The sequence below is a fragment of the Oncorhynchus keta genome, chromosome 5 (assembly GCF_023373465.1).
Source record: "Oncorhynchus keta strain PuntledgeMale-10-30-2019 chromosome 5, Oket_V2, whole genome shotgun sequence".
Classification (NCBI taxonomy): Eukaryota; Metazoa; Chordata; class Actinopteri; order Salmoniformes; family Salmonidae; genus Oncorhynchus; species Oncorhynchus keta.
In genome coordinates this window covers 4780669-4805807 of record NC_068425.1, presented here as the reverse complement: position 1 = coordinate 4805807, position 25139 = coordinate 4780669, and the positions used below count along the sequence as shown (strand labels likewise).

The following is a 25139-nucleotide window of genomic DNA, read 5'->3' as shown; positions in this document are numbered from 1 at the left end:
AAACCAGGCCTTAACCAGTCGGCTATCTGATTCTGTACATTTTTACTTCTGTAAAGATTAGACTTTCTAATGAAGAGCCTATTGTTTGTCAAGGAATTTTATTCTGACCACCTGAATCAAAGGACAAGTCCAGACATTATCCATATCAAGTCTCCAATGACATGATGCAAATAAAGACTGGTTTGTCAAAGCGCTGTGAGCAGGGTTCGAATCTGTGCAGGGAGACCCCATTGGATTTCAAGTCCAACGCAATTTACCACTCGACAATCGCAGCTTGCTATGTTAAAAACCAGCTAGCTATCTGATTCTGTACATTTTACTTCTGTAAAGACTAGACTTTCTACTGAAGAGCCTGTTTGTCAAGGAATTTTATTCTGACCACCTGAATCAAAGGACAAGTCCAGACATTATCCATATCAAGTCTCCAATGACATGATGCAAATAAAGACTGGTTTGTCAAAGCGCTGTGAGCAGGGTTCGAACCTGCGCGGGGAGACCCCATTGGATTTCAAGTCCAACGCCTTAACCACTCGGCCATCGCAGCTTGCTATGTTAAAAACCAGGCCTTAACCAGTCGGCTATCTGATTCTGTACATTTTACTTCTGTAAAGACTAGACTTTCTACTGAAGAGCCTGTTTGAACTGTTTGTCAAGGAATTGTATTCTGACCACCTGAATCAAAGGACAAGTCCAGACATGATGCAAATAAAGACTGGTTTGCCATAGCGCTGTGAGCAGGGTTCGAACCTGCGCGGGGAGACCCCATTGGATTTCGAGTCCAACGCCTTAACCTCTCAGCCATCACAGCATCTCCTGTTACCTACAGACCCTTAGCCAGTCCACTATCTGTCCATTTTACCTCTAAAGTGACCAGATTATTGCTATTGAAGAGCCTACTTGAAACATTTGTCATGGAAGATCAATTCTGAGCACTTGAATCAAAGGACATGTCCAAGCATTATCCATATCAAGTCCCCAATGACATGTTACAAATAAAGAGTGGATTGTCAAAGCGCTGCTCGCAGGGTTCAAACCTGCACTGGGCAACCCCAATGGATTTTGAGTCCAACGATTTAACCATTCTGCAATAACAGCTTTCTGAGTTACCTCACACAAGGACAAAAGTATCCAAATTCAACTGCCTAGTTGACATTTATTTCAAGCAAAGTTTTAAAAAAAGCAATTTTCTAAGCAGTTCAATCGTGGGACGAGCACATAAAGTAAGGACCATTTACATTCAAAGGAGATAGACTCAATTATTAAAGGTCTACTTTATCATCACCCAGTAAGCAGAGTTGAAAACTGTACAGGAGAATATATTGGACTTCAATTACAATGCTTAAACTACTTAGCCATCACAGCAGTAGGAATCTAAGGAAATTGATGAGAAGAAAGCAGAAGTGGGCTATATGCTTCAAGCAAGTTAAGAACATGGGTGGGGAGACCCCATTGAAATTCAGGTCCAACGTCTAAAGAACTCGGCCATTGCAGCTGTTGGAATGCAAGTAAAGGGATTGGGATTTGGAAACAGACATCATTGGTGAAAAATGGTAAACTTGATGGCACAACATTTTGATCTTATTGCGCCAAGTAACCTCGGTCCTTTCCAAAGCTGTGAAGGTTGGAAGTTTAATGTGCAAGACAAAAACTATGTGCAGAGAAAGTACAAGTGGACTATTCACTGAGAATAAGATTTTAAAAAGAGCAGAGAGACCCCATGGGGTTTCAAGTCTGAGGACATACCCACCTGGCTCTCAGAATTTCCATAATAAATCTAATACAAACAACAGTATCTGTACTGAAGATACTATTTGAACTGTTTGCTAATGCAGATATACTGTGAGCAACTGAATCAAAGAACAAGTCCATGCATTAAGCACACATTATCAATATCAAGTCTCCAATGACATGTTGCAAATAAAGACTGGTTTGTTAAAGCGCTGTGAGCAGGGTTTGAATCTGTGCAGGGAGACCCCATTGGATTTCAAGTCCAACGCAATTTACCACTCGGCAATCGCAGCTTGCTATGTTAAAAACCAGCCAGCTATCTGATTCTGTACATTTTACTTCTGTAAAGACTAGACTTTCTACTGAAGAGCCTGTTTGAAATGTTTGTCAAGGAATTTTATTCTGACCACCTGAATCAAAGGACAAGTCCAGACATTATCCATATCAAGTCTCCAATGACATGTTGCAAATAAAGACTGGTTTGTCAAAGCGCTGTGAGCAGGGTTCGAATCTGTGCAGGGATTTCAAGTCCAACGCAATTTACCACTCGGCAATCGCAGCTTGCTATGTTAAAAACCAGCCAGCTATCTGATTCTGTACATTTTACTTCTGTAAAGACTAGACTTTCTACTGAAGAGCCTGTTTGAAATGTTTGTCAAGGAATTTTATTCTGACCACATGAATCAAAGGACATGTCCAGACATTATCCATAGCAAGTATCCAATGACATGATGCAAATAAAGACTGGTTTGTCAAAGCGCTGTGAGCAGGGTTCGAACCTGCACGGGGATACCCCATTGGATTTCAAGTCCAACGCCTTAACCACTCGGCCATCGCAGCAAGCTATGTTAAAAACCAGGCCTTAACCAGTCGGCTATCTGATTCTGTACACTTTACTTCTGTAAAGACTAGACTTTATACTGAAGAGCCTATTTGAACTGTTTGTCAAGGAAAACATATTGTGATCACTTGAATCAAAGGACAAGTCCATGCATTAAGCACATTATCCATATCATGTCACCTAGGATATGTTAAAAATGAAAACTGGTTTGCCATAGCACTGTGAGCAGGGTTCGAACCTGCGGGGAGACCCCATTGGATTTCAAGTCCAACGGCTTAACCACTCGTCCATCGCAGCTTGCTATATTAAAAACCAGGCCTTAACCAGTCGGCTATCTGATTCTGTACATTTTTACTTCAGTAAAGATTAGACTTTCTACTGAAGAGCCTATTTGAACTGTTTGTCAAGGAATTTTATTACAGACCCTTAGCCAGTCCGCTATCTAGTTCTGTCCATTTTACCTCTAAAGTGACCAGATTATTGCTATTGAAGAGCCTACTTGAAACATTTGTCATGGAAGATCAATTCTGAGCACTTGAATCAAAGGACATGTCCAAGCATTATCCATATCAAGTCCCCAATGACATGTTACAAATAAAGAGTGGATTGTCAAAGCGCTGCTCGCAGGTTTCAAACCTGCACTGGGCAACCCCAATGGATTTTGAATCCAACGATTTAACCATTCTGCAATGACAGCTTTCTGAGTTACCTCACACAAGGACAAAAGTATCCAAATTCAACTGCCGAGTTGAAATTTATTTCAAGCAAAGTTTTTAAAAAGCATTTTCTAAGCAGTTCAATCGTGGGACGAGCACATAAAGAAAGGACCATTTAAATTCAAAGGAGATAGACCCAATTATTAAAGGTCTACTTTATCATCACCCAGTAAGCAGAGTTGAAAACTGTACAGGGAGAATATATTGGACTTCAATTACAATGCTTAAACCACTTAGCCATCACAGCAGTAGGAATCTAAGGAAATTGATGAGAAGAAAGCAGAAGTGGGCTATATGCTTCAAGCAAGTTAAGAACATGGGTGGGGAGACCCCATTGAAATTCAGGTCCAACGTCTAAAGAACTCGGCCATTGCAGCTGTTGGAATGCAAGTAAAGGGATTGGGATTTGGAAACAGACATCATTGGTGAAAAATGGTAAACTTGATGGCACAACATTTTGATCTTATTGCGCCAAGTAACCTCGGTCCTTTCCAAAGCTGTGAAGGTTGGAAGTTTAATGTGCAAGACAAAAAACTATGTGCAGAGAAAGTACAAGTGGACTATTCACTGAGAATAAGATTTTAAAAAGAGCAGAGAGACCCCATGGGGTTTCAAGTCTGAGGACATACCCACCTGGCTCTCAGAATTTCCATAATAAATCTAATACAAACAACAGTATCTGTACTGAAGATACTATTTGAACTGTTTGCTAATGCAGATATACTCTGAGCAACTGAATCAAAGAACAAGTCCATGCATTAAGCACACATTATCAATATCAAGTCTCCAATGACATGTTGCAAATAAAGACTGGTTTGTTAAAGCGCTGTGAGCAGGGTTTGAATCTGTGCAGGGAGACCCCATTGGATTTCAAGTCCAATGCAATTTACCACTCGGCAATCGCAGCTTGCTATGTTAAAAACCAGCCAGCTATCTGATTCTGTACATTTTACTTCTGTAAAGACTAGACTTTCTACTGAAGAGCCTGTTTGAAATGTTTGTCAAGGAATTTTATTCTGACCACCTGAATCAAAGGACAAGTCCAGACATTATCCATATCAAGTCTCCAATGACATGTTGCAAATAAAGACTGGTTTGTCAAAGCGCTGTGAGCAGGGAACGAATCTGTGCAGGGATTTCAAGTCCAACGCAATTTACCACTCGGCAATCGCAGCTTGCTATGTTAAAAACCAGCCAGCTATCTGATTCTGTACATTTTACTTCTGTAAAGACTAGACTTTCTACTGAAGAGCCTGTTTGAAATGTTTGTCAAGGAATTTTATTCTGACCACCTGAATCAAAGGACATGTCCAGACATTATCCATATCAAGTATCCAATGACATGATGCAAATAAAGACTGGTTTGTCAAAGCGCTGTGAGCAGGGTTCGAACCTGCGCGGGGATACCCCATTGGATTTCAAGTCCAACGCCTTAACCACTCGGCCATCGCAGCAAGCTATGTTAAAAACCAGGCCTTAACCAGTCGGCTATCTGATTCTGTACACTTTACTTCTGTAAAGACTAGACTTTCTACTGAAGAGCCTATTTGAACTGTTTGTCAAGGAAAACATATTCTGATCACTTGAATCAAAGGACAAGTCCATGCATTAAGCACATTATCCATATCATGTCACCTAGGATATGTTAAAAATGAAAACTGGTTTGCCATAGCGCTGTGAGCAGGGTTCGAACCTGCGCGGGGAGACCCCATTGGATTTCAAGTCCAACGCCATTTACCACTCGGCAATCGCAGCTTGCTATGTTAAAAACCAGCCAGCTATCTGATTCTGTACATTTTACTTCTGTAAAGACTAGACTTTCTACTGAAGAGCCTGTTTGAAATGTTTGTCAAGGAATTTTATTCTGACCACCTGAATCAAAGGACATTATCCATATCAAGTATCCAATGACATGATGCAAATAAAGACTGGTTTGTCAAAGCGCTGTGAGCAGGGAACGAATCTGTGCAGGGATTTCAAGTCCAACGCAATTTACCACTCGGCAATCGCAGCTTGCTATGTTAAAAACCAGCCAGCTATCTGATTCTGTACATTTTACTTCTGTAAAGACTAGACTTTCTACTGAAGAGCCTGTTTGAAATGTTTGTCAAGGAATTTTATTCTGACCACATGAATCAAAGGACATGTCCAGACATTATCCATATCAAGTATCCAATGACATGATGCAAATAAAGACTGGTTTGTCAAAGCGCTGTGAGCAGGGTTCGAACCTGCGCGGGGATACCCCATTGGATTTCAAGTCCAACGCCTTAACCACTCGGCCATCGCAGCAAGCTATGTTAAAAACCAGGCCTTAACCAGTCGGCTATCTGATTCTGTACACTTTACTTCTGTAAAGACTAGACTTTCTACTGAAGAGCCTGTTTGAACTGTTTGTCAAGGAAAACATATTCTGATCACTTGAATCAAAGGACAAGTCCATGCATTAAGCACATTATCCATATCATGTCACCTAGGATATGTTAAAAATGAAAACTGGTTTGCCATAGCGCTGTGAGCAGGGTTCGAACCTGCGCGGGGAGACCCCATTGGATTTCAAGTCCAACGCCTTAACCACTCGGCCATCGCAGCTTGCTATGTTAAAAACCAGGCCTTAACCAGTCGGCTATCTGATTCTGTACATTTTACTTCTGTAAAGACTAGACTTTCTACTGAAGAGCCTATTTGAACTGTTTGTCAAGGAAAACATATTCTGATCACTTGAATCAAAGGACAAGTCCATGCATTAAGCACATTATCCATATCATGTCACCTAGGATATGTTAAAAATGAAAACTGGTTTGCCATAGCGCTGTGAGCAGGGTTCGAACCTGCGCGGGGAGACCCCATTGGATTTCAAGTCCAACGCCTTAACCACTCGGCCATCGCAGCTTGCTATGTTAAAAACCAGGCCTTAACCAGTCGGCTATCTGATTCTGTACATTTTTACTTCTGTAAAGATTAGACTTTCTACTGAAGAGCCTATTTGAACTGTTTGTCAAGGAATTTTATTCTGACCACCTGAATCAAAGGACAAGTCCAGACATTATCCATATCAAGTCTCCAATGACATGATGCAAATAAAGACTGGTTTGTCAAAGCAGTCTGTGAGCAGGGTTCGAAACTGCGCGGGGAGACCCAATTGGATTTCAAGTCCAACGCCTTAACCTCTCAGCCATCACAGCATCTCCTGTTACCTACAGACCCTTAGCCAGTCCACTATCTCGTTCTGTCCATTTTACCTCTAAAGTGACCAGATTATTGCTATTGAAGAGCCTACTTGAAACATTTGTCATGGAAGATCAATTCTGAGCACTTGAATCAAGCATTATCCATATCAAGTCTCCAATGACATGTTGCAAATAAAGAGTGGATTGTCAAAGCGCTGCTCGCAGGGTTCAAACCTGCACTGGGCAACCCCAATGGATTTTGAGTCCAACGATTTAACCATTCTGCAATCACAGCTTTCTGAGTTACCTCACACAAGGACAAAAGTATCCAAATTCAACTGCCTAGTTGACATTTATTTCAAGCAAAGTTTAAAAAAAAAAGCAATTTTCTAAGCAGTTCAATCGTGGGACGAGCACATAAAGTAAGGACCATTTAAATTCAAAAGGAGATAGACCCAATTATTAAAGGTCTACTTCATCATCACCCAGTAAGCAGAGTTGAAAACTGTACAGTGAGAATATATTGACTTCAATTACAATAATATATATATATAATAATATAATAATATAATATAATAATAATAATAATATAATAATATAATATAATATATGCCATTTAGCAGACGCTTTTATCCAAAGCGACTTACTGTCATGTGTGCATACATTCTACGTATGGGTGGTCCCGGGAATCAAACCCACTACCCTGGCGTTACAAGCGCCATGCTCTACCAACTGAGCTACAGAAGGACCCACCCACAATGCTTAAACCGCTTAGCCATCACAGCAGTAGGAATCTAAGGACATTGATGAGAAGAAAGCAGAAGTGGGCTATATGCTTCAAGCAAGTTAAGAACATGGGTGGGGAGACCCCATTGAAATTCAGGTCCAACGTCTAAAGAACTCGGCCATTGCAGCTGTTGGAATGCAAGTAAAGGGATTGGGATTTGGAAACAGACATCATTGGTGAAAAATGGTAAACTTGATGGCACAACATTTTGATCTTATTGCGTCAAGTAACCTCGGTCCTTTCCAAAGCTGTGAAGGTTGGAAGTTTAATGTGCAAGTAAAAAAACTATGTGCAGAGGAAGTACAAGTGGACTATTCACTGAGAATAAGATTTTAAAAAGAGCAGAGAGACCCCATGGGGTTTCAAGTCTGAGAGCATACCCACCTGGCTCTCAGAATTTCCATAATAAATCTAATACAAACAACAGTATCTGTACTGAAGATACTATTTGAACTGTTTGCTAATGCAGATATACTCTGAGCAACTGAATCAAAGAACAAGTCCATGCATTAAGCACACATTATCAATATCAAGTCTCCAATGACATGTTGCAAATAAAGACTGGTTTGTCAAAGCGCTGTGAGCAGGGTTCGAATCTGTGCAGGGAGACCCCATTGGATTTCAAGTCCAACGCAATTTACCACTCGACAATCGCAGCTTGCTATGTTAAAAACCAGCTAGCTATCTGATTCTGTACATTTTACTTCTGTAAAGACTAGACTTTCTACTGAAGAGCCTGTTTGTCAAGGAATTTTATTCTGACCACATGAATCAAAGGACATGTCCAGACATTATCCATATCAAGTATCCAATGACATGATGCAAATAAAGACTGGTTTGTCAAAGCGCTGTGAGCAGGGTTCGAACCTGCGCGGGGATACCCCATTGGATTTCAAGTCCAACGCCTTAACCACTCGGCCATCGCAGCAAGCTATGTTAAAAACCAGGCCTTAACCAGTCGGCTATCTGATTCTGTACACTTTACTTCTGTAAAGACTAGACTTTCTACTGAAGAGCCTATTTGAACTGTTTGTCAAGGAAAACATATTGTGAGCACTTGAATCAAAGGACAAGTCCATGCATTAAGCACATTATCCATATCATGTCACCTAGGATATGTTAAAAATGAAAACTGGTTTGCCATAGCGCTGTGAGCAGGGTTCGAACCTGCGCGGGGAGACCCCATTGGATTTCAAGTCCAACGCCTTAACCACTCGGCCATCGCAGCTTGCTATGTTAAAAACCAGGCCTTAACCAGTCGGCTATCTGATTCTGTACATTTTACTTCTGTAAAGACTAGACTTTCTACTGAAGAGCCTATTTGAACTGTTTGTCAAGGAAAACATATTCTGATCACTTGAATCAAAGGACAAGTCCATGCATTAAGCACATTATCCATATCATGTCACCTAGGATATGTTAAAAATGAAAACTGGTTTGCCATAGCGCTGTGAGCAGGGTTCGAACCTGCGCGGGGAGACCCCATTGGATTTCAAGTCCAACGCCTTAACCACTCGGCCATCGCAGCTTGCTATGTTAAAAACCAGGCCTTAACCAGTCGGCTATCTGATTCTGTACATTTTTACTTCTGTAAAGATTAGACTTTCTACTGAAGAGCCTATTTGAACTGTTTGTCAAGGAATTTTATTCTGACCACCTGAATCAAAGGACAAGTCCAGACATTATCCATATCAAGTCTCCAATGACATGATGCAAATAAAGACTGGTTTGAGCAGTCTGTGAGCAGGGTTCGAAACTGCGCGGGAGACCCAATTGGATTTCAAGTCCAACGCCTTAACCTCTCAGCCATCACAGCATCTCCTGTTACCTACAGACCCTTAGCCAGTCCACTATCTCGTTCTGTCCATTTTACCTCTAAAGTGACCAGATTATTGCTATTGAAGAGCCTACTTGAAACATTTGTCATGGAAGATCAATTCTGAGCACTTGAATCAAGCATTATCCATATCAAGTCTCCAATGACATGTTGCAAATAAAGAGTGGATTGTCAAAGCGCTGCTCGCAGGGTTCAAACCTGCACTGGGCAACCCCAATGGATTTTGAGTCCAACGATTTAACCATTCTGCAATCACAGCTTTCTGAGTTACCTCACACAAGGACAAAAGTATCCAAATTCAACTGCCTAGTTGACATTTATTTCAAGCAAAGTTTAAAAAAAGCAATTTTCTAAGCAGTTCAATCGTGGGACGAGCACATAAAGTAAGGACCATTTAAATTCAAAAGGAGATAGACCCAATTATTAAAGGTCTACTTCATCATCACCCAGTAAGCAGAGTTGAAAACTGTACAGTGAGAATATATTGGACTTCAATTACAATAATATATATATATAATAATATAATAATATAATATAATAATAATAATAATATAATAATATAATATAATATATGCCATTTAGCAGACGCTTTTATCCAAAGCGACTTACTGTCATGTGTGCATACATTCTACGTATGGGTGGTCCCGGGAATCAAACCCACTACCCTGGCGTTACAAGCGCCATGCTCTACCAACTGAGCTACAGAAGGACCCACCCACAATGCTTAAACCGCTTAGCCATCACAGCAGTAGGAATCTAAGGACATTGATGAGAAGAAAGCAGAAGTGGGCTATATGCTTCAAGCAAGTTAAGAACATGGGTGGGGAGACCCCATTGAAATTCAGGTCCAACGTCTAAAGAACTCGGCCATTGCAGCTGTTGGAATGCAAGTAAAGGGATTGGGATTTGGAAACAGACATCATTGGTGAAAAATGGTAAACTTGATGGCACAACATTTTGATCTTATTGCGTCAAGTAACCTCGGTCCTTTCCAAAGCTGTGAAGGTTGGAAGTTTAATGTGCAAGTAAAAAAACTATGTGCAGAGGAAGTACAAGTGGACTATTCACTGAGAATAAGATTTTAAAAAGAGCAGAGAGACCCCATGGGGTTTCAAGTCTGAGAGCATACCCACCTGGCTCTCAGAATTTCCATAATAAATCTAATACAAACAACAGTATCTGTACTGAAGATACTATTTGAACTGTTTGCTAATGCAGATATACTCTGAGCAACTGAATCAAAGAACAAGTCCATGCATTAAGCACACATTATCAATATCAAGTCTCCAATGACATGTTGCAAATAAAGACTGGTTTGTCAAAGCGCTGTGAGCAGGGTTCGAATCTGTGCAGGGAGACCCCATTGGATTTCAAGTCCAACGCAATTTACCACTCGACAATCGCAGCTTGCTATGTTAAAAACCAGCTAGCTATCTGATTCTGTACATTTTACTTCTGTAAAGACTAGACTTTCTACTGAAGAGCCTGTTTGTCAAGGAATTTTATTCTGACCACCTGAATCAAAGGACAAGTCCAGACATTATCCATATCAAGTCTCCAATGACATGATGCAAATAAAGACTGGTTTGTCAAAGCGCTGTGAGCAGGGTTCGAACCTGCGTGGGGAGACCCCATTGGATTTCAAGTCCAACGCCTTAACCTCTCGGCCATCGCAGGTTGCTATGTTAAAAACCAGGCCTTAACCAGTTGGCTATCTGATTCTGTACATTTTACTTCTGTAAAGACTAGACTTTCTACTGAAGAGCCTGTTTGAACTGTTTGTCAAGAAATTTTATTCTGACCACCTGAATCAAAGGACAAGTCCAGACATTATCCATATCAAGTCTCCAATGACATGATGCAAATAAAGACTGGTTTGTCAAAGCGCTGTGAGCAGGGTTCGAACCTGCGCGGGGAGACCCCATTGGATTTCAAGTCCAACGCAATTTACCACTCGGCAATCGCAGCTTGCTATGTTAAAAACCAGCCAGCTATCTGATTCTGTACATTTTACTTCTGTAAAGACGATACTTTCTACTGAAGAGCCTGTTTGAAATGTTTGTCAAGGAATTTTATTCTGACCACCTGAATCAAAGGACAAGTCCAGACATTATCCATATCAAGTCTCCAATGACATGATGCAAATAAAGACTGGTTTGTCAAAGCGCTGTGAGCAGGGTTCGAACCTGCGCGGGGAGACCCCATTGGATTTCAAGTCCAACGCAATTTACCACTCGGCAATCGCAGCTTGCTATGTTAAAAACCAGCCAGCTATCTGATTCTGTACATTTTACTTCTGTAAAGACTAGACTTTCTACTGAAGAGCCTGTTTGAAATGTTTGTCAAGGAATTTTATTCTGACCACCTGAATCAAAGGACAAGTCCAGACATTATCCATATCAAGTCTCCAATGACATGATGCAAATAAAGACTGGTTTGTCAAAGCGCTGTGAGCAGGGTTCGAACCTGCGCGGGGAGACCCCATTGGATTTCAAGTCCAACGCAATTTACCACTCGGCAATCGCAGCTTGCTATGTTAAAAACCAGCCAGCTATCTGATTCTGTACATTTTACTTCTGTAAAGACTAGACTTTCTACTGAAGAGCCTGTTTGAAATGTTTGTCAAGGAATTTTATTCTGACCACCTGAATCAAAGGACATGTCCAGACATTATCCATATCAAGTATCCAATGACATGATGCAAATAAAGACTGGTTTGTCAAAGCGCTGTGAGCAGGGTTCGAACCTGCGCGGGGAGACCCCATTGGATTTCAAGTCCAACGCCTTAACCACTCGGCCATCGCAGCTTGCTATGTTAAAAACCAGGCCTTAACCAGTCGGCTATCTGATTCTGTACATTTTTACTTCTGTAAAGACTAGACTTTCTACTGAAGAGCCTATTTGAACTGTTTGTCAAGGAAAACATATTCTGATCACTTGAATCAAAGGACAAGTCCATGCATTAAGCACATTATCCATATCATGTCACCTAGGATATGTTAAAAATGAAAACTGGTTTGCCATAGCGCTGTGAGCAGGGTTCGAACCTGAGCAGGGAGACCCCATTGGATTTCGAGTCCAACGCCTTAACCTCTCGGCCATCACAGCATCTCCTGTTACCTACAGACCCTTAGCCAGTCCGCTATCTCGTTCTGTCCATTTTACCTCTAAAGTGACCAGATTATTGCTATTGAAGAGCCTACTTGGAACATTTGTCATGGAAGATCAATTCTGAGCACTTGAATCAAAGGACATGTCCAAGCATTATCCATATCAAGTCCCCAATGACATGTTACAAATAAAGAGTGGATTGTCAAAGCGCTGTGAGCAGGGTTCGAATCTGTGCAGGGAGACCCCATTGGATTTCAAGTCCAACGCAATTTACCACTCGACAATCGCAGCTTGCTATGTTAAAAACCAGCCAGCTATCTGATTATGTACATTTTACTTCTGTAAAGAATAGACTTTCTACTGAAGAGCCTGTTTGAAATGTTTGTCAAGGAATTTTATTCTGACCACCTGAATCAAAGGACAAGTCCAGACATTATCCATATCAAGTCTACAATGACATGATGCAAATAAAGACTGGTTTGTCAAAGCGCTGTGAGAAGGGTTCGAACCTACGCGGGGAGACAACATTCAATTTCAAGTCCAACGCCTTAACCACTCGGCCATCGCAGTTTGCTTTGTTAATAACGCCTTCAACAACCCGGTCAGGTAGTATCACATTTTCATTTCATTTCATTACAGTACAACGGTTTGATTTGTTTGATCGTAGCTAGCTACATAGCTAGCTACATAGCCGTCTTTGTTTCAAAGATAATTGTGTAGTCTAGAGCGATTTCCTAGGTTAGCTAGCCAGCTATTGTCGTTCTTTTAACGCAACGTAACGTAAACAACACTGCTAGCTAGCGAGCTAGCCCCGAATAGTAGCACTGTAGAAACTATTACACTCAACGGAACGACTTGATTAGTGTAGTGTCAACAACGCAGCTACTGCCAGCTAGCCTACTTCAGCAGTACTGTATCATTTTAATAATTTTAGTCAATAAGATTCTTGCTACGTAAGCTTAACTTTCTGAACATTCGAGACGTGTAGTCCACTTGTCATTCAATCTCCTTGCATTAGCGTAGCCTCTTCTGTAGCCTGTCAACTATGTGTCTGTCTATCCCTGTTCTCTCCTCTCTGCACAGACCATACAAACGCTCCACACCGCGTGGCCGCGGCCACCTAATCTGGTGGTCCCAGCGCGTACGACCCACGTGGAGTTCCAGGTCTCCGGTAGCCTCTGGAACTGCCGATCTGCGGCCAACAAGGCAGAGTTCATCTCAGCCTATGCCTCCCTCCAGTCCCTCGACTTCTTGGCACTGACGGAAACATGGATCACCACAGATAACACTGCTACTCCTACTGCTCTCTCCTCGTCCGCCCACGTGTTCTCGCACACCCCGAGAGCTTCTGGTCAGCGGGGTGGCGGCACCGGGATCCTCATCTCTCCCAAGTGGTCTTTCTCTCTTTCTCCCCTTACCCATCTGTCTATCGCCTCATTTGAATTCCATGCTGTCACAGTTACCAGCCCTTTCAAGCTTAACATCCTTATCATTTATCGCCCTCCAGGTTCCCTTGGAGAGTTCATCAATGAGCTTGATGCCTTGATAAGCTCCTTTCCTGAGGACGGCTCACCTCTCACAGTTCTGGGCGACTTTAACCTCCCCACGTCTACCTTTGACTCATTCCTCTCTGCCTCCTTCTTTCCACTCCTCTCCTCTTTTGACCTCACCCTCTCACCTTCCCCCTACTCACAAGGCAGGCAATACGCTTGACCTCATCTTTACTAGATGCTGTTCTTCCACTAACCTCATTGCAACTCCCTCCAAGTCTCCGACCACTACCTTGTATCCTTTTCCCTCTCGCTCTCATCCAACACTTCCCACACTGCCCCTACTCGGATGGTATCGCGCCGTCCCAACCTTCGCTCTCTCTCCCCCGCTACTCTCTCCTCTTCCATCCTATCATCTCTTCCCTCTGCTCAAACTTTCTCCAACCTATCTCCTGATTCTGCCTCCTCAACCCTCCTCTCCTCCCTTTCGGCATCCTTTGACTCTCTATGTCCCCTATCCTCCAGGCCGGCTCGGTCCTCCCCTCCTGCTCCGTGGCTCGACGACTCATTGCGAGCTCACAGAACAGGGCTCCGGGCAGCCGAGCGGAAATGGAGGAAAACTCGCCTCCCTGCGGACCTGGCATCCTTTCACTCCCTCCTCTCTACATTTTCCTCCTCTGTCTCTGCTGCTAAAGCCACTTTCTACCATTCTAAATTCCAAGCATCTGCCTCTAACCCTAGGAAGCTCTTTGCCACCTTCCCCTCCCTCCTGAATCCTCCCCCCTCCCTCTCTGCAGATGACTTCGTCAACCATTTTGAAAAGAAGGTCGACGACATCCGATCCTCGTTTGCTAAGTCAAACGACACCGCTGGTTCTGCTCACACTGCCCTACCCTATGCTCTGACCTCTTTCTCCCCTCTCTCTCAGATGAAATCTCGCGTCTTGTGACGGCCGGCCGCCCAACAACCTGCCCGCTTGACCCTATCCCCTCCTCTCTTCTCCAGACCATTTCCGGAGACCTTCTCCCTTACCTCACCTCGCTCATCAACTCATCCCTGACCGCTGGCTACGTCCCTTCCGTCTTCAAGAGAGCGAGAGTTGCACCCTCCTGAAAAAACCTACACTCGATCCCTCCGATGTCAACAACTACAGACCAGTATCCCTTCTCTCTTTTCTCTCCAAAACTCTTGAGCGTGCCGTCCTTGGCCAGCTCTACCGCTATCTCTCTCAGAATGACCTTCTTGATCCAAATCAGTCAGGTTTCAAGACTAGTCATTCAACTGAGACTGCTCTTCTCTGTATCACGGAGGCGCTCCGCACTGCTAAAGCTAACTCTCTCTTCTCTGCTCTCATCCTTCTAGACCTATCGGCTGCCTTCGATACTGTGAACCATCAGATCCTCCTCTCCACCCTCTCCGAGTTGGGCATCTCCGGCGCGGCCCACGCTTGGATTGCGTCCTACCTGACACGTCGCTCCTACCAGGTGGCGTGGCGAGAATCTGTCTCCTCACCACGCGCTCTCACCACTGGTGTCCCCCAGGGCTCTGTTCTAGGCCCTCTCTTATTCTCGCTATACACCAAGTCACTTGGCTCTGTCATAACCTCACATGGTCTCTCCTATCATTGCTATGCAGACGACACACAATTAATCTTCTCCTTTCCCCCTTCTGATGACCAGGTGGCGAATCGCATCTCTGCATGTCTGGCAGACATATCAGTGTGGATGACGGATCACCACCTCAAGCTGAACCTCAGCAAGACGGAGCTCCTCTTCCTCCCGGGGAAGGACTGCCCGTTCCATGATCTCGCCATCACGGTTGACAACTCCATTGTGTCCTCCTCCCAGAGCGCTAAGAACCTTGGCGTGATCCTGGACAACACCCTGACGTTCTCAACTAACATCAAGGCGGTGTCCCGTTCCTGTAGGTTCATGCTCTACAACATCCGCAGAGTACGACCCTGCCTCACACAGGAAGCGGCGCAGGTCCTAATCCAGGCACTTGTCATCTCCCGTCTTGATTACTGCAACTCGCTGTTGGCTGGGCTCCCTGCCTGTGCCATTAAACCCCTACAACTCATCCAGAACGCCGCAGCCCGTCTGGTGTTCAACCTTCCCAAGTTCTCTCACGTCACCCCGCTCCTCCGCTCTCTCCACTGGCTTCCAGTTGAAGCTCGCATCCGCTACAAGACCATGGTGCTTGCCTACGGAGCTGTGAGGGGAACGGCACCTCAGTACCTCCAGGCTCTGATCAGGCCCTACACCCAAACAAGGGCACTGCGTTCATCCACCTCTGGCCTGCTCGCCTCCCTACCACTGAGGAAGTACAGTTCCCGCTCAGCCCAGTCAAAACTGTTCGCTGCTCTGGCCCCCAATGGTGGAACAAACTCCCTCACGACGCCAGGACAGCGGAGTCAATCACCACCTTCCGGAGACACCTGAAACCCCACCTCTTCAAGGAATACCTAGGATAGGGTAAGTAATCCTTCTCAACCCCCCTAAAAAGATTTAGATGCACTATTGTAAAGTGGCTGTTCCACTGGATGTCATAAGGTGTATGCACCAATTTGTAAGTCGCTCTGGATAAGAGCGTCTGCTAAATGACTTAAATGTAAATGTAATGTAAATGTAATAACCAGTCGGCTATCTGATTCTGTACAGTTTTACTTCTATAAAGACTACACTTTCTACTGAAGAGCCTATTTGAACTGTTTGTCACGGAAAAAAATATTCTGATCACTTGAATCAAAGGAGAAGTCCATGCATTAAGCACATTATCCATATCATGTCACCTAGGATATGTTAAAAATGAAAACTGGGTTGCCATAGCGCTGTGAGCAGGGTTCGAACCTGCGCGGGGAGACCCCATTGGATTTCGAGTCCAACGCCTTAACCTCTCGGCCATCACAGCATCTCCTGTTACCTACAGACCCTTAGCCAGTCCGCTATCTCGTTCTGTCCATTTTACCTCTAAAGTGACCAGATTATTGCTATTGAAGAGCCTACTTGAAACATTTGTCATGGAAGATCAATTCTGAGCACTTGAATCAAAGGACATGTCCAAGCATTATCCATATCAAGTCCCCAATGACATGTTACAAATAAAGAGTGGATTGTCAAAGCGCTGCTCGCAGGGTTCAAACCTGCACTGGGTAACCCCAATGGATTTTGAATCCAACGATTTAACCATTCTGCAATCACAGCTTTCTGAGTTACCTCACACAAGGACAAAAGCATCCAAATTCAACTGCCGAGTTGAAATTTATTTCAAGCAAAGTTTTTAAAAAGCATTTTCTAAGCAGTTCAATCGTGGGACGAGCACATAAAGAAAGGACCATTTAAATTCAAAGGAGATAGACCCAATTATTAAAGGTCTACTTTATCATCACCCAGTAAGCAGAGTTGAAAACTGTACAGGGAGAATATATTGGACTTCAATTACAATGCTTAAACCACTTAGCCATCACATCAGTAGGAATCTAAGGAAATTGATGAGAAGAAAGCAGAAGTGGGCTATATGCTTCAAGCAAGTTAAGAACATGGGTGGGGAGACCCCATTGAAATTCAGGTCCAACGTCTAAAGAACTCGGCCATTGCAGCTGTTGGAATGCAAGTAAAGGGATTGGGATTTGGAAACAGACATCATTGGTGAAAAATGGTAAACTTGATGGCACAACATTTTGATCTTATTGCGCCAAGTAACCTCGGTCCTTTCCAAAGCTGTGAAGGTTGGAAGTTTAATGTGCAAGTCAAAAAACTATGTGCAGAGGAAGTACAAGTGGACTATTCACTGAGAATAAGATTTTAAAAAGAGCAGAGAGACCCCATGGGGTTTCAAGTCTGAGGACATACCCACCTGGCTCTCAGAATTTCCATAATAAATCTAATACAAACAACAGTATCTGTACTGAATAGACTATTTGAACTGTTTGCCAATGCAGATATACTCTGAGCACCTGAATCACTGGACAATTCCATGTATTAAGGACATTATCCATATCATGTCACCAAGGATATGTGGAGACCCCATCGGATTTCAAGTCGAACGCCTTAACCACTCGGCCATCGCAGTATGGCATTTTAAAAACCAGTTCTTAACCAGTCGGCTATCTCATTCTGTACATTTTACTTCTTTAAAGACTTGACTATCTACTGAAAGAGCCCATTTGAACTGTTTTTCAAGGAATACATATTCTGAGCACTTGAATCAAAGGACAAGTCCATGTATTAAGCACTTCATCAATATCAAGTCACCAATGCTACAAATAAAGACTGGTTTGTCAATGTGCTGCGAGCAGTTTTAGAAACTGTACGGGGAGACTACAATGGAGAATATTTCCAATGTTTGAACCACTTGGCCATCGCAGCAGTAGGAATCTCAGGAAAGTGGCAGTTTGATCAGGGTCTGCGTTGCATCACTGCCCTCGTGCAAGGCCTGTGCACACTGGTATCGTCACCACAATTTTGCTGCAGTGAATCCCTTCCCAGAGCTGCGCAGCAGCGTTGCACAGACATGCTTAGTAAATAATGCAACCCTTTCTCTTCAGCTTGTTGTGAAGCCACAGGTCAGAGAATGCAAATACTGCAACAGTGGCTGATGTTGGGGTTTGTATGCAAATTGTATGCAAATGATAACAAAAAGTTATCTGGGAGTGTGTTAGTAAGTTAGAATGAACTTTTCACCTTACTTTGTCCCGGTCGAGAGGAGGGGATTCTGTTAAAGCAATCAAATGACGTCATGATCTTTATATAAACTGCTGCACGTGATTAAGTGGGAGCGCGCTCCGAGAATAAATTCTATTACCTATTATTGAAAGACTGGTCTGCGTCTATTTTATGCAAACAAGAAATCTTACAAATTCTCATAAAATAGATTAAGGGCTTTCAATTGATGAAAGCACATTGGCATAATTAAATTACAGTAACAATAATAGCAGAATCTACTGCACAGCCAGAGCTGATTAGCTAGCAAAGGTGCTGGAGGCAAAAACTGGAGAAACAGGAAAAAGTCTGCACAGTTTAGAAATACTATTACAATCTATAATGAAAGATCAGAATTGTTTTGATGTGAGCAAAACAAACAGTTGTCTTAAAATCATAGGATTATTAAAACTATATTTTCGTCTGCACAATAAACAATAAATAAATACATTGTGACAGTTGTTAGTTGGTTAGCTAACTAGCGAATTTGAACCACATTATCATAGTCAAAACACCTCAATACAAGACCCTCTTATCTTAACATTCTCTTGCTCTCTATCTGTCTGTCTGTTTCTGTCTCTTTCATAAGATGATGAATGACATGCTTGGTGACACCATTGGCATGGAGACCACCAGCAGCCCAACCCTAGTAACCAGCATGCAGAAGCCTCTCCTCCTTCCCCATGGCAACGTCATTACCGCCTGCATTCCGAAGCTCACCCCAGTTCATCTCCTCACTTCCACTACCCCACACCCGTTCCCTCCGTCTCTACACCTTTGTCAGATCCCACCCCTGTCCGCTCCTCCCTCCCACTCTACAGCCTAACCCCTGCCTTGCTCCGGTCCCGTCATATCCGCCGTCACTTCTGCTCCACCTCCCAGGGCTCCTCCATTACCAACTTTCTAGCCCAGCAGCAGAGGCGAGAGAAGGAGAGCACATCCCTGCTCTAGGACTTCCTGAGGAGACAGGAGAAGCAGGTGCGTTGTGGCAGGGCGGAGGCCCGCTAGAGGTGGTACTAGAGGGAGGAACTCATGGCTGAGTCCCTGGGTAGGATGACCACGGCTCTGGAGCTGAACTCCTCTCAACAGGACACAGTCATCGCCCTGCTACAGAGACTTTCCATGAGAGACAGGAAGTGACAGGGTCATCACCCTGCTGCAGGGTTGTCACTAGCTTATATAGCACAAAGTCACAGGGCTCATTTGAGTGGTATGGCAAAAGCAACAGACTTTAGTCGAGGAGTGAAGTCAGGGGAGGTGCATTTTCAACTGCTGAAAGTTGGACACTAATGTGGTTTCCCAACAGTAAGGTTCAGGACGACGCACAAGACATTCTACAAACACCCCATAGGGCCGACATCCCCATTATTTGCAAGAGTAAGCGACGCAGGTACAGAGGACAAAGAGCAGGATGCCTGGTCATGACCCGGAGAAGGCGACTGGGAAAGCTGCCATTGCCGTCAATACTACTCGCCAACGTGCAGTCATTGGACAATAAATTAGACGAGGTACGATTACGAATATCCTACCAACTGGACATCAAAAACTGTAATATCCTACGTTTCACGGAATCGTGGCTGAATGATGACATGGATATTCAGCTAGCGGGATATATACTACACCAGCAAGATAGAACAGCACACTCCGGTAAGACGAGGGGGGGCAGTCTATGCATATTTGTAAACAACAGCTGATTCACGAATTCTAAGGAAGTCTCTAGATTTTGCTCGCCTGAAGTAGAGTATATTGTGATAGATTGCAGGCCACACTACTTGCCTAGAGAGTTTTCAGCTATACTTTTCGTGGCTGTTTATTTACCACCACAGACAGATGCTGGCACTAAGACCGCAGTCAGTCAGCTGTATAAGGAAATAAGCAAACAGGAAACCACTCACCCAGAGGCGGCGCTCCTAGTGGCCGGAGACATTAATGCAGGGAAACTTAAATCAGTTCTACCAAATTTCTATTAACGTGTTAAATGTGCAACCAGAGGGAAATAAATTCTAGATCACCTGTACTCCACACACAGAGACGCGTACAGAGAGCTCTCCCTCTCCCTCCATTTGGTAAATCCCACCACAACTCTATTCTCCTGATTCCTGCTTACAAGAAAAAAGGAAAGCAGGAAGCACCAGTGACTCATATCAGGCCTATGTCATTTGGACAATGTTGCCATACACTACACTCTGGGATATATATAGGTCTGTATCATATAGTATGTATCATATACAGTGCACCTCTCCCCTGAGACAAACCAATGAGGAAGTCATACATCATACATACCACAAGAAATATGCATGCCAACATATTAGAGTAGAGGAGGACGGCTCATAATAATGGCTGAACGGCGCGAATGGAATGGCATCAGATGGAAACCATGTGTTTGATGTATTTGATTCCATTCCACTCATTCTACTCCAGTCATTACCACGAGCCTGTTCTCCCCAATTAAGGTGCCACCAACCTCCTGTGCTAGGCAAAGTGATGGTGCCAGGTGAAAAAGTGTGACAACCAACGCAGTTGGTGTATGTGACAAATACATTTGATTTGATATATGATATAAAACTCTTTTCAATATTAGGAGGAACACCAGGGTCTTGGGTTGAAATGGGGACCGACCCTTTTTATCTTCATATCTAATTAAAAAATGGAGTCACTGTAAGACCTTTAAACAGGTTAACATTCACAAGGCCACATGGCCAGACGGATTACCAGGATGCGTACTCAGTGCATGTACTGACCAGCTGGCAAGTGTCTTCACTGAACTGACATTTACAACCTCTCCCTGATCCAGTCTGTAATACCTATGTAGCGTCAATCCGACCACCATAGTTTCTGTGCCCAAGAACGCCAAGGTAACCTGTCTAAATGACTTTCGCCCCATAGCACTCACATCTGTAGCCATGAAATGCTTTGAAAGGCTGGTCATTGCTCACATCAACACCATCATCTCAGACATCGTGGACCAAATCTAGTTTGCATACCGGCCCACCAGATCTACAAATGACGCACTCTCTATTGCACTCCACACTGCCCTTTCCCACTTGGACAAAAGGAACACCTACTTGAGAATGCTGTTCATTGACTACAGCTCAACGTTCAATACCATAGTACCCTCGAAGCTCATCACTAAGCTAAGTACCCTAGGACTGAACACCTCTCTCTGCAACTGGATCTTGGACTTCCTGACGAACGCACCCAGGTGGTGAGGGTAGGCAACAACACATCTGCCACGTTGACCCTCAAGACCAGGGCACGTCAGGGGTGCGTGCTGTACTCCCTGTTCACCCACGACTGTGAGGCCACGTATGACTCCAACACCATTATTAAGTTTGCAGACGACGTTGAGATAACCTGTAGGGAGGAGGTCAGAGACCTGGCAGTGTAGTGCATTGTAGTGCTAGGACAACAACCTCTCCTTCAATGTCAGCAAGACAAAGGAACTGATCGTGGACTACAGGAAACGGAAGTCAAAGCACGCCCCATTCACATCGGCAGGGCTGTAGTGGAGCCGGTCCTGAGGTTCAAGTTCCTCGGTGTCCACATCGCTAAGGATCTATCATGGTCCAAACACACCAACACAGTCATGAAGAGGGCACGACAATGCCAATTCCCCCTGAGGAGGCTGAAAATATTTTGCATGGGCCCTCAGATACTCAAAAAGGTATACAACTGCACCATTGAGAGCATCTTGACTGGCTGCATCATCGCTTGGTATGGCAACTGCTTGGCATCCAACAGCAAAGCGCTACAGGGGGTAGTGCGTATGGCCCAGTACATCACTGGGGCCAAGCTTCCTGCCATCTAGTACCTCTATACCAGACAGTGTCAGAGGAAGGCCCAAAACATGTCAAAGACTCCAGCCACCGAAGCCATTGAATATTCATTCTGCTACTGCACGGTAAGCGGTACCCATGCACCAAGTCTGGAACCAACAGGACCCTGAACAGCTTCTACCCCCAAGCCATAAGACTTCTAAACAAGACTGCGAGATAGCTAATCAAATGGCTACCCAGACTACCTGCATTGACCCTTTTTTGCAATAACTCTCTTGCACTGACTTTATGCACACAACCTGGACTCTACCCACACATTCACACATACTTACTCTCCAACACACACATACAAACACACACTGCATACACCCACTTGGGATTAATTATTTTCCAGAGTATCTACCAAGTCTCAATACTAGGAATAATTCATAATTATCCAGAGTCCGGGGAAATGTCCACAACAATCGGGAAGTGCCCATTTAAAGTGTTTTAAAAGATATGGTCCCCAAGGTTCTCCACAAATAAGAGTGGCGCTGCGCCACCTTATTGTCTTGGCTGCACAATTATATTTTAACAACTCCAAAGTAATTGCATGTGGGGCAGGAACCACAGACTTTCTGCATTTTTCTATTATCAAGACACCTGCTGATAACCCTTCACTGGTTAGGACTGTTTATGAGGTGTACAAAGTATCTGTCACAAGGTGTGACTTTTATGACTAAATGCATAGCTTTTATGTTTACCCATCAGCACTTACAATAAATGTTCTACTCTGAGACCCTTTCTGGATACGGGCCCAGATCTAATGCATAGATTTTAGTGGTTAACACAGTAGTGTGATGTGCAGGAGACACAGTCAGGCACGTGTACTACGGTCAATTTGACTTTGCATGGTTTTAATTTGTAGCGGTGTATGATGTCTGACTTCCTCAATGGTCTGTCTCAGGGGAGAGGTGTATTGTGGTCCAGGGTCGCTGGTTCACCCCAAGTGGCTTTGAGGAATTTGGGGGGAAGAAGATCAGTAAGAACTGGAAGTTCAGTATCCGCTGTAGCGGCACCACTCTGGGAGAACTGATCCAGGTACAGCATATAGTTTGATTTGATTTATTTGACCATTTAAAAACACAATTCAACCAGACATGGATACATTGCATTTAAATATATATAACATATTCATCAAATATAACACAGAAAAGTGGGAGGGGTGGCCACGTGTGTCTCTATTATGCGTGGAAATACTTAGGAACAGATTTCCCAAATGTAAAATCACTTGATTTCCTGGTGTTGTTACAGTTGTTTTATGTCCAACAATACAAATTCAACAACTGGTGCTCAGAAAACTTGGTGGGCCAAATAAAACCACCAGCGGGCCAAATTCAGCCCGCAGGCCGCCAGTTGGGGAGCCCTGTTTTATAGGCTATAATGTAGGGGTTTCCTGTAGGCTTTATTAACTGCATTCGGGACGCATGTGCAGTCCGGCAATATCAATTATGCGTGTGCTTTGAATTAATACCGACTTTGTGTGAAGTAAATACGCTAGGCTGAAGGCTTCCATGCGACAACCTGTTAGGATAATGTAATATTTTATGTTTTGCTAATCTGATGCTGCTCATGTTGTCTATTTTGTGGAATTGCATTAGTGCTGACATTGGGGGAAAATGTCACTTAATTTCTTAGGGGAAATATGAAGAGTGTTGCTGGGTCAGTCAGGGATCCCGGTTACCCATGTAAATCCCTAACACCCCACACACACTTAACATGTACACACATGCATACTGACGCCACACACACACACACACACACACACACACACACACACACACACACACACACACACACTGCTGCTATTGTTTATTATCTATCCTGTTGCCTAGTCACGTTACCCCCATTTACAGTACATAGCTACCGCAATTACCTCGTTATCTTTAACTCTGCATTGTTGGAAAAGGACCTGTAAATAAGCATTTCACTGTTAGTTTACACCTGTTGTTTACGAAGCGTGTAAATAAAATATAATTTGATTCGATTTTATAAGCCATCAAACACACTCTGCCCACTTCTTACAACTAGCCCAATCACAGGGTTGGATGTAGTTAGTAGTTTATTCCTTTTGTAAGAAGAAGTGAAGCAATATTGCAAGCACATTTTTAGAAATAGCCTTTCTTTGATCAAACAATATTCCTAACAAAATTCAGCATTTTATGCCCTAAGAATGTGACAGGAAAAATATGTGTTTGAGAGAGAGGCAACAAAGGGATCTCTTTATAACACAAGCACAAAAGATCTTTTGTTGTGCACTGGCAGTGGCAATGTTGATAGTGACAACCAACCCCACATTCCATGTGACAACCATCCCCAGCTATCCCCTTAATGATAATTAAAGACATGCTCGGGAACTTTGTCGACTAGTAAGTAAACATCAATTCACCTCAATATTTTGTCATGCTGACATGAATTGACCAGGTGGATGAGTTCTTTTGAAGAATTCACACATTTTTTAAATATTTCTTTTTATTTGACCCCTTTTTCGTGGTATCCAATTGTTTAGTAGCTACTATCTTATCTCATCACTACAACTCCCGTACAGGGCTCGGTAGGAGACCAATCTTTCAAAATACCATATCCTCTTTAGTTGTACAAATGCCCTCAAATGCTTAGTTCACCCACATCATTCTATGTAAAAATGACTTTGTAAGAACTGAATTTAAAAATATATATCCTTGACTTTAACAACTGAATGTAAATCCAGGATCACTACCCTGGTTCCTCATCCACTGTTCGGAGGTCCCTACAAATGAATAGAACGGTAACACATCATTGCAATTCGGATTCTCTAAGTAGAGCCCGATACCATGCTGGGTATATGAAGATGTGGGACCATTAAAAGTACTGCATCGTCATAGCATCTGAATACATGTTGTTTATGATTGTTAGTCATGAATCAGTTTTATTGCAACATCTAAACTTGACAACAGCTTAGCCT

At 43.4% G+C, this 25139-nt stretch overlaps 2 protein-coding genes and 14 non-coding genes across 19 annotated transcripts in view; 2 read left to right on the top strand and 14 right to left on the bottom strand.

Annotated features, from left to right (window-relative positions):
* Positions 1-25139, top strand: part of LOC118384359 (nuclear body protein SP140-like protein) — a 241315-nt gene that overhangs the window by 204273 nt on the left and 11903 nt on the right. The gene's annotated exons all lie outside the window — the stretch shown is intronic.
* Positions 1-25139, top strand: part of LOC118384134 (nuclear body protein SP140-like protein) — a 112339-nt gene that overhangs the window by 77085 nt on the left and 10115 nt on the right. The window lies entirely within an intron of this gene.
* trnas-uga (transfer RNA serine (anticodon UGA)) lies at positions 463-544 on the bottom strand. Its single transcript has one exon. It is a non-coding gene; the product is annotated as a tRNA-Ser (tRNA).
* On the bottom strand, positions 727-808 carry trnas-cga (transfer RNA serine (anticodon CGA)). Its single transcript has one exon. It is a non-coding gene; the product is annotated as a tRNA-Ser (tRNA).
* On the bottom strand, positions 2487-2568 carry trnas-uga (transfer RNA serine (anticodon UGA)). The gene has a single exon. It is a non-coding gene; the product is annotated as a tRNA-Ser (tRNA).
* Positions 4658-4739, bottom strand: trnas-uga (transfer RNA serine (anticodon UGA)). The gene has a single exon. It is a non-coding gene; the product is annotated as a tRNA-Ser (tRNA).
* trnas-uga (transfer RNA serine (anticodon UGA)) lies at positions 4958-5040 on the bottom strand. The gene has a single exon. It is a non-coding gene; the product is annotated as a tRNA-Ser (tRNA).
* On the bottom strand, positions 5496-5577 carry trnas-uga (transfer RNA serine (anticodon UGA)). The gene has a single exon. It is a non-coding gene; the product is annotated as a tRNA-Ser (tRNA).
* Positions 5796-5877, bottom strand: trnas-uga (transfer RNA serine (anticodon UGA)). The gene has a single exon. It is a non-coding gene; the product is annotated as a tRNA-Ser (tRNA).
* On the bottom strand, positions 6096-6177 carry trnas-uga (transfer RNA serine (anticodon UGA)). The gene has a single exon. It is a non-coding gene; the product is annotated as a tRNA-Ser (tRNA).
* On the bottom strand, positions 8089-8170 carry trnas-uga (transfer RNA serine (anticodon UGA)). The gene has a single exon. It is a non-coding gene; the product is annotated as a tRNA-Ser (tRNA).
* trnas-uga (transfer RNA serine (anticodon UGA)) lies at positions 8389-8470 on the bottom strand. Its single transcript has one exon. It is a non-coding gene; the product is annotated as a tRNA-Ser (tRNA).
* On the bottom strand, positions 8689-8770 carry trnas-uga (transfer RNA serine (anticodon UGA)). Its single transcript has one exon. It is a non-coding gene; the product is annotated as a tRNA-Ser (tRNA).
* On the bottom strand, positions 11805-11886 carry trnas-uga (transfer RNA serine (anticodon UGA)). The gene has a single exon. It is a non-coding gene; the product is annotated as a tRNA-Ser (tRNA).
* trnas-cga (transfer RNA serine (anticodon CGA)) lies at positions 12106-12187 on the bottom strand. Its single transcript has one exon. It is a non-coding gene; the product is annotated as a tRNA-Ser (tRNA).
* Positions 16509-16590, bottom strand: trnas-cga (transfer RNA serine (anticodon CGA)). Its single transcript has one exon. It is a non-coding gene; the product is annotated as a tRNA-Ser (tRNA).